Here is an 8,171-nt window from a genome sequence, read left to right on the forward strand (position 1 = left end):
AAGAGTAGAGTCAGGAAGTACTCCCGCACTTAGAGGGTGGTGCAAGTTTAGAATTTCCTCATAAAAGGCCCATTGTTAATTTTAAACCTAACACTTAGAGTCATAGAGTAATACAGCACAGAAACAGGCCCTTCGGTCCAACTTGTCCTTGTTGACTAAGTTACCTGAACTTGTCCCATTTGCCTGCGTTTGGCCCATATCCCTCCAAACCTTTCCTATCCATGTACCTGTCTAAATATCTTTTAAACATTATAATTGTATCCACTTCTACTATTTCCTCTGGCAGCTTGTTCCACATACCCTCGGCCTTGAGTTCAAGACCCAATTCAGATCAGAGATTTAAGGCGATAATCAAAGGCTGTGGTGTGGTGAAGGTGTAAAAACAGAGTCCCATTAGTTTTCCTACATTGCTATCTTGAAGAGTAGGGTCTTCCATTCCAGCATCCCTCAACAAGCACAGGTGAACAGTTTTTGGTCTCAGCGACATTGATGAAGTGTTGCTCTCTGCAAATTACCTGTTGGCTTTATTGATTCTGGGGCATTAACTAAACTTCGCAAGTAATTCACTGGCTGGAGCTCTGGGATATCTTGAAGTTATTGACAGTAACATATAGTTGCTCGTTTTTTGTTTCTTATCAGACCTGCAGCTTCCCAAGCTCAGGTAAAAGCTTGAAATTCTATGAGGGAAATTCCTGCAGAGATATTTCCAAATCAAATAAATTTCTCAGAGCTCTGTCTTGTTCAATTTCGACACAAGTCGGGTCACCTGTACCCTGAGCACAGCAAGGAACTCAAGACCAGAGCATCAGAGAGGACACGAACATTCACCCAGTTGGCCCCCAATAGACAACACAGAACCAATCTGGCAGAAGTGGATGAAAGCCAACTCCCTCCCAGCCCATTGTGGGTTTGTGTTTACACAAAGCAGGGAACCACTCACTTTAAAATACGTTTTTCTCTTCATTTAGATTGACGATAGATTTTTCTGGAACAAGTATATGATTCGAGACTTGCTTGAAGGAAAGGTAAGATCGGCACTTCATCTCTTCAGCATGGTTTCCACAGCTCCCTTCTTTTTTTTACCTGAGGGCAGATTTGAAATTTCCCAGGTCCCCTGCACACTGCGCACAGCAGTTTGGAGTTTGTGACTTTGCTGCCTGCCCCGTGAAGTCTGTATGGTCCAGTTGGTGTAAGTCTGTGTTCATTCCTGGTTGGCAGATGCTTGTAAATTTTGGACACCAATGTGAGGTGGGAACCATGCAGAGTGAACCGGTGAATGTGATCAGGCTGTTGAACCATTAAGGTCAGAGCAGACCACTCAGAGTTTCCTCTGCTTAATATTCACAGTGGACCCACACTTGGTTTTACCTTTTATTGATCCCAGGGGGCTGAGCCCAACTATCAGAGAGTCTCACACCACGGAAACAGTGCTTTTGGCCAACCAAGTCCACACTGACCCCATATGACTCCCATTTTATTCTTCTCATATCCCCATCAAGTCCAACCCGGATTCTGCAACTCACCTAGACTCTAGGCACAGCTTACGGTGGCCAATTAACCTACCAACCCGCACGTCTTTGGGATGTGGGGGGATACCGGAACATTTGGGGGAAACCCACTTGGCTACAGGGCAAACTTGACACAGACAGCACCAAAGGTCAGGATTGAACCTGGGTCACTAGAGCTGTGACCTTATCCCATGCAATGACTACTGCAGGTCACTGCAGTTCATTGCTATCAACTTGCTTCACGCACTGTTCCTTTCCCCCATTCTCCCACTTTCTACCTTCTGTTCATCAGTAGTCCTGTCCCTCTGCCCCCCCATTCACTCATCTATTCCCTTCTTTCCACTCCATACTCTCCCCTTTCACCCTCTGTTCCCCCATTCACCACCCTGTTCTCTTTCTCCCCCTGTCCTCCTCAATCAGTCCCCCCCCCATTTCTCTCCATTTCCCCCAGACGACATTCCTCCTCCAACCCCTGACACGTTGCTGTTTGGAACTTCCCCCCAGAACGCAATGTCGGATCAGTGGATCATCCCCATCATTCAGGGCTTCGTGCAGGTGCAGGAGATCCACGTCGGGCACGCCGTGAAGACTGACCTCTCTAACTGTCCAGTGGATGAGCAGCTGCTGAATTCATCAGAGTCAAAGTTCCTGCTTGTCCTTATCTCCCGCAGAAGCAGGCACCGAGGAGGTAGGCTAGAATTAGCAAGCGGACATCTGGAACTGGGTTGTTGGGGCATTTACTGCTGTGTCTGGTGCTGCTATCAGTTGACTTTAGTCACAAAGTCATAGAGTTGTAAAGCCACAATAATAGGCCCTTTGGCCCATCATATACATGCTGACCTTTTTGCCCATCTATACTAATCCCATTTGCCCACATTAAGACCATATCCATCTATTTAAGTGTCTGTCTAGATGCCTCTTAAATATAGTGATTGTATCAGATTCCACCACCGCCTCCAGCACTGCATTCCAAATATCAATAAGATTTCTTTATTAGTCACGTGTACATCGAAACACACAGTGAAATGCATCTTTTTAGCGTAGAGTGTTCTGGGGGCAGCCCGCAAGTGTCGCCACGCTTCCAGCGCCAACGTAGCATGCCCACAACTTCCTAACCCGTGCGTCTTTGGAATGTGGGAGGAAACCGGAGCACCCAGAGGAAACCCACACAGACGGGGAGAACGTACAAACTCCTTACAGACAGCGGCCGGAATTGAACCCGGGTCGCTGGCGCTGTAATAGTGTTACACTAACCGCTACGCTACCATGCCTGTCCTCTACACTAATCACTTTCTGTGTATCAAAACGTTCCCCTCAGATTCCTTCTAAAGCTCTTCCTCTCACCTATGCTGAACTCTCTACCCTTTATACACCCTGCTCTACTCTCTATACACACGACTGTGTGGCAAAGCACAGCTCCAATGCCATATACAAATTCGACAACAACACCAGTGTTGTTGGATGAATTACAGGTGGTGATGAGTCAGCTTCCCAGAGTGAGGTAGGACACCTAGCTGAGTGGTGCTGCAACTACAACCTTTCACTCAACATCAGCAAAACTAAAGATGACGGTGTCCACGTGCTCCCTTGTTCTTCTTGTTAGTAGAGGTCCTGGGTTTGGCAGGAGATCCTGATATCCTGGGCTGAAGTGATCGTGCTCCAACAACCACAACCATCTTCCTTTATGCAAGGTTTGACTCCGACCATTGGGGTGTTTTCCATTACCCAGTTTTACCAGGGTACGCTGATGCCACATTCAGGCAAATGACACCATGATGTCAAGGGTGGTCACTCCCATCTCACCTCTGGAATTCAGCTACTAGGTGAGAACATACGAGGCAATGAATTAGGAGCAGGAGGAGGCTTTGTATCAGGAATCTACATTTACCTTAAAAATATTCAAAGACTCTATTTTCACCAGCCCTTGAGGAAGAGGCTTTGAAAGAAAAATTCTCACCTCATCTCTGTCTTAAGTGGACAACCCTAAGACTCGATCACTCTGAACATAAGAAATAAAAGCTGGAATAATCCTTTCTCCCCCTTACATCTGCTCCACCATTCCATCAGATCGTGACCAATCTTCTACCTCAGTGCCACTTTATTGAATTAACTCCATGTCCCTTGGTTCCCTTAATAACCAACAATCTATCAATTTCTGACCTGAATATAGTCAGCAACTGAAAACCTCCTCAGGCCTCAGGTGGAGAATTCCAAAATTTGCCACCTCTGGGTGAAGGAGTTTTTTTTCCCATCTCAGTTCTAAATGGCCAAGCCCATGTTTTGAGACAGCGAACTGGTTCTAGACATCCCATCCAGAGGGAATTATCAACTCTGTATTTCCCATTACAAACTCCATAAGAATTTTGTATGTTTCAATGTGATTATCTCTCATTCTTTTAAACTCAAGACAGTATAAGCCCAGTCCACTTTTAATGTTTCCTCACAGAATAATTTCACATCTTATGGCCTGGAGAACCTTTATTGCTCTTCCTCTCAAGTAGGTTTACCCTTCCTGATTTAGAGAAGTCAGATCTGTGCACAGTGTTCTAGATGCAGTGTCACAGGAACCCTATATGTTCACAGTAAGATACTCTCACACTCAAATCCTTTTGCCATGAAGGTGAACATTTATGAAAATGTTGTCAGAATTTGAGGGCCTGAGTTATATTGAGAGGTTGGGCAGGCTGGGACTTTATTCCTTGGAGTGTAGGAGGTGAAGAAGTAATGAGGGGCATAGATAGGGTGAATGCACACAGTCCTTTTCCCTAGAGGGCGTAGGTTTAAGGTGGGTGGGGAAAGATTTAAAAGGGACCTGAGGGGCAACTTCTTCACACAGAGGGTGGTGGGTATCTGGAACGAGCTGCCAGAGGAAGTGGTTGAGGCAGGTACAATAACAATATTTAAAAGACATTTGGACAGGTACATGGATAGGAAAGTTTTAGAGGGATATTTAGAGGGATATGAACTAGAAGTCTCCTGAACAAAAGAATTAAATTGCTTGTGTGATTCTTTTGGTGTGACCCATTAGGTGGGATCTCTTGGTGTGACTCTGGCTGGTATCTCCCATAGTGTGACCCACTAGGTGAGATCTCTTGGTGTTAGTCTCTGGCTGGTATCTCCCTTAGTGTGACCCACTAGGTGGGATCTCTTGGTGTGACTCTCTGGGTGGGATCTTCCTTGGTGTGACAGCTTGAGTTTCTGCTCCAGGATGTTACTGGACCTTGAGCAGCTTGCCAAGCTGAGATTGGCTGGTCCCCAACATTCACTTGAACAACACAAGCCCAGGCTGATGTTCTTGTGAAGAGTGATCACTTGACAATTATGAATTTACATGTTTTGCTCTGTACGTTGTCTTGTCTGTGTAATTGTCTTGTCCTATCCCTTTAGCAAGGCATTCTGTGTTGGGATGTGAGGGGGTTCAGAGAGGCATCAAACGCCTCACTTTGACCTCAGTTACCATAACCATCAGAACCTAGCTGCCGTTGAGATTCTTCTTTCTGATTGGTCCATAGGGATGCGGTACAAACGCAGAGGCATCGACAGCGACGGAAATGTGGCCAATTATGTGGAGACTGAGCAGCTGATCTACAGTGGAAACGACATCTTATCCTTCGTTCAGATACGAGGATCTGTCCCTGTGTTTTGGAGCCAGGAAGGCTATCGGTACAAACCCCGCCCCAAGCTACACAGGAGTAAGAATCCACCAGCTCGACATCTCTTTGTGGGCAGCGGAAAGGGTCCCGTTCAGGAGCCCAAATCCCAATCCCAGTCCAGTCTTCATAGATGGTCCTGGCCGTTCATAACAAGTGGTCCAAGAAAGAGCGCAGCCAAGCATGCAGACAAGGTGCAGCAGGTGGAGCTGCTGCCTCGCAGCTCCAGTGACCCAAGTTCAACCCTGAGCTCCGGTACTGTCTGTTCAGAGTTTGCAGGTTATCTCTGTGACCCCATAGGTTTCCACCAGATGCTCCAGTTTCTTCCCACATCTCAAAGATGAAGAACTACTTGGCCGCTGTCATTTCTTCTTACTGTGTATGCCAGTAGCAGTCTCTGGGGGATGTGGGGAGAATGAAGTGGGATTAGTGTGGGATCAATATACTGGGCGCTTGGATCCAAAGGCTGTTTCCATTGCTCTATGAACCTCTGACTCTAAAGTGACAACGATCAGCTTGGAGAGTAGGGAGAGCTGGCCAGGGGATCTGCCTCACAGCCCACTCATCTCATTGTCAGTCCCCATAACCACTCACACCCAATCCGGGGACGGATGAGTGGGAGCAACTCTCACTTGAGCGACTGTCGTTTCATGGATAGGCTGCAGAAGCTGGGGTTGTTCTCCTTGGAACAGAAGAGATTGAGGGGGGATCAGAGAGAGTTACCTAAAACCATGAAGAAACTGTTCCCACTGGTGGAAGATAAAGAACGAGGAAACGTAAAAGGAAGGTGACAGGGAAAAGAACTAAAAGGGACAAGAGAAACATCTTTCTTATAGAGCAAGTATCTGGAATAGAGTCATGAGAGATACAGCATGGAAACAGGCCCTTCGGCCCACCAAGTCTGTGCCGAATCCTCAACTACCCATTTACACCAATCTTATATTAATCCCAATTTTTTATTCTCTCCACATTCTCATCAACTCTTCCCCCCCCCCCCAACTACACACAAAGGGAAATTTACAGCAGCCTATTAACCTACCAACCCGCACATGTTTGGTGTGTGGGAGGAAACCCACACAGTCACAGGGAGAACGTGCAAACTCCACACCGACAGCATCTGAGGTCAGGATTGAACCTGGGTCTCTGGCACTGTGAGGCAGTGACTCTAGTAGCTGTGCCACTGTGCTGCCCACAGTATACTGCCAGGCGCAATCGTGGAGGCTGATTCAATGGTAGCATTCAATAGGGATCTGGACAAGAACTGGAAAGGAAATCACTTGCAGGCTTGTTAGGGACAGTAGGACAAGCTGAATCGATTTTACGTAGTTCCAGTATGTACTCAATGGGCTGAATGGGCTCTTTGAATGCTGTGCAATTCTATGACAGAAGAAGCAGCTTCTCATTGAATCTTGGGATGATGTGGCAACAGGAGGCTATTCGGCCCATTATGTCCGTGCCAGCGATTGCAAAGAACGATCTAATTATTCCCACTACCCTCCTCTTTCCCCATAACTTCTTTTGAGTATCTTTGATTCTCTGGTACTCTGTGACAAACAAAAGTGATGAGCAGGAAATAACCAGCTAGTTCACTGATCCTACCCCTGACACAACCACCAGAACATCATGGATAAACACTTCTTCCTTCCCAACATCCCTGCTAATCTCTCGCCTTCCTCACTGTCTGTTCTGATCCCTGTGGAAAGTGACAAGGATCAGAAGTGAGTAAACCCTTGGGGCAGTGAGGTTAATGGTTTCTCTGTGAGATTAGGATTGAGAAGCAGAGAGTTGATTGCTCCACTTTGCAGTTTTAAAAACATCTCGTATCCTGATACAGAGCCTCACAAAAATCAAATACAAACAAAGGTTCCTGATATTTTGATAGTACAGGAGTTAACATGAATCCAAGAATTAAATACTCTCTGCAAATTAAAATACACTTAATGAAAAGTCATCAACCTGAAACATTGGTTATGTTCCTCTCTCCACAGACACTGCCTGACTTGCTGAGTATTTCTCATACTTCCTGATTTTTCTTTCGGATTTCAAGCACTTGCAGTTTTTTTTCACCTTTTCAATGAAATACTTCCCCTCTTTTCACTCAGGTGAAGAAGAGAACAAACAAGCTTTTCTGGCCCACTTCAGGGAACAGCTCAAGATCTACAATAAAGAGGTTTGTTAGTTTATTCCAAGTTCCAGTTCCCGGTGACGTACTTATCATTTAATGCCCTTCCCTTTGCACAGAAACACAGGTATTGTTTTGCACGGCATATTGACAAGTGCACATGACCAAATGGTTTCCACTGGATGCTCCAGTTTCCTCCTACACCCCAAAGATGCACTGATGGGTTCATTGGCTATTGCAAATTAGTCCTTAGTATAGGTAAGTCGCAAGAAGAATCAAAGGAAAGTTGATGCATTTATATGGGAGAATAACTTGCAGGGGTCCAGGGGGAGAGAGACCAGTAGATTTGCACCTGTGGGAACCAGCGTGGACTCAATGGCACAAATCACCTCCTGTGTCATTATAAGAATCGTTGGTTGATCTGGTAACAAAAATTGGTCCCCATTAGTGGACAACAGACCCAGGAGGGGTGAGGAAAATACCAGTGACTGAGAGCCAAACGTGTAGAGTCATCTTTTCCACAACATGTTGCACATGTGGAGAGTCAGGTTCCTCTAACCCAAACACTATTCACTGAAAGAAATCAATTAAGTTTTAACTGAATGAATCAATGTAATCTATTTCAACTGCTCTGCTGGGGAGCGTGTCCCTGCAAACTTATTTCCTTTTATATTTTTGTATTTACCCCTTGCTGCCCTACACTCCTTCAAACACAGGACAGGGTTACTGGTTTGATTGAGATTTCTCATCATCGTTGTGTATTCTGAATTTGATTTATTTTCTTTGGACAGGTTCCGAAATGAGTCAATCTGGTAACCTGCCATTCAATTTATACTTAAAAAGCAGAGAAACAACAGTAATGTCCCTCCGTAAAAGCAAGGTCAATTTCCC

Source organism: Pristis pectinata, chromosome 29, assembly GCF_009764475.1.
Source record: "Pristis pectinata isolate sPriPec2 chromosome 29, sPriPec2.1.pri, whole genome shotgun sequence".
In the NCBI taxonomy this organism is placed as follows: Eukaryota; Metazoa; Chordata; class Chondrichthyes; order Rhinopristiformes; family Pristidae; genus Pristis; species Pristis pectinata.